The sequence below is a fragment of the Sorex araneus genome, chromosome 7 (assembly GCF_027595985.1).
Source record: "Sorex araneus isolate mSorAra2 chromosome 7, mSorAra2.pri, whole genome shotgun sequence".
In the NCBI taxonomy this organism is placed as follows: domain Eukaryota; kingdom Metazoa; phylum Chordata; class Mammalia; order Eulipotyphla; family Soricidae; genus Sorex; species Sorex araneus.
Genome location: NC_073308.1, coordinates 20,951,540 through 20,952,768, shown reverse-complemented (window position 1 = coordinate 20,952,768; position 1,229 = coordinate 20,951,540). Strand labels below are relative to the sequence as shown.

Here is a 1,229-nt window from a genome sequence, read left to right as displayed (position 1 = left end):
AATTCTTATCATCTGGTCTTATGCTTCCTAAATTCTTCCTGGGGAGAATAGGGACAACTGAGTCAAGGGCAATCTATTTGATCTTGACCAAGCCATCTCATTAGATGATGATCCTGTCTTAGCCTGAAGGTGAGGCTATTTTTCTTCATCTGCATGGGGACAGGTGACTATAATCATAAAGATCTCTTAGCAATGAAGCTTTTTGTGTTGGGAATAGAGGCACTTGGGATTTCTGGGACTGTGACTACTGCCTGTGGGTACTTTGGTGGGCTCTGTCAGCAGCAGCTCAAACTCCAGTGCAGGCTGAGACACCAGGAACCTTCTTTCCAAAAAATAAAAAATCTGCCTCCCACTGATGTGGCAAGAAGGAAGAAAAAGAGAAAAAAGCAGGACCAAAGCAATCACAGTCCAAGCACCAGCATTTGAGAAGGGTGGAAGTGGATGTCTCCTATGAACTTTGAGGCACTGTTTGTTGCAGCAGAAGTAATCAGAGGGCAAGAGGCAAAGTGCTGATAAAACATAAGAGATGTTATCAATCTTGAAAGCCACTGTGGAGGGGATTTCTGAAAAAGTCCAACTATTGTGGTCTTTGCTGCTGTCACAATGTCACCAATCATGGAAAATCTCGAACCGCAGGAAGTTGTTTTCAATCTCTTAGTTACAACAAAACAATCACCAACCTACACAACAGTACAGCAGGTAGGACATTTGCCTTGCAAGAGGCTGACCTGGGTTGGATTTCTGGCCTTTTAATGGTTCCCTGAGTACTTCCAGGAGTAATTCCTAAGTGCAGAGCCAGGAGTAACCCCTGAGCATTGTAGAGTGTGATCTAAAAACAAAAACTAACCCAAAAAACAAACAAAAAACCGTGCTCGCTTCGGCAGCACATATACTAAAATTCGAACAATACAGAGAAGATTAGCATGGCCCCTGCGAAAGGATGACACGCAAATTCGTGAAGCGTTCCATATTTAAAAAAAAAAACAAAACCAGGGATGATTGGAGGGTCCTACAACCCTACAATTACTCTCTTTGGGAGCATCTCTATTCCACCGATGATCAATGTCCCTGGGATAGTGAGTCCTTTAAATTCTGTTTGGTCTGGAACTAAGAACAAAATATCCGTCCTGAAATAGCACTGACCATGCAAGTGGAAGCAAACATAGACAAATGGGACTACACGTCTGCACTTCAAAAGAAACAGTGACCAAAATACAGAAAGAGCCCAC

General features: G+C 43.0%; 1 non-coding gene across 1 annotated transcript; it reads left to right on the top strand.

Moving 5' to 3' along the window:
* The first annotated feature begins 868 nt into the window (after positions 1–868).
* Positions 869–975, top strand: LOC129406738 (U6 spliceosomal RNA). Its single transcript, XR_008631197.1, has one exon. It is a non-coding gene; the product is annotated as a U6 spliceosomal RNA (small nuclear RNA).
* Positions 976–1,229: the final 254 nt, after the last annotated feature.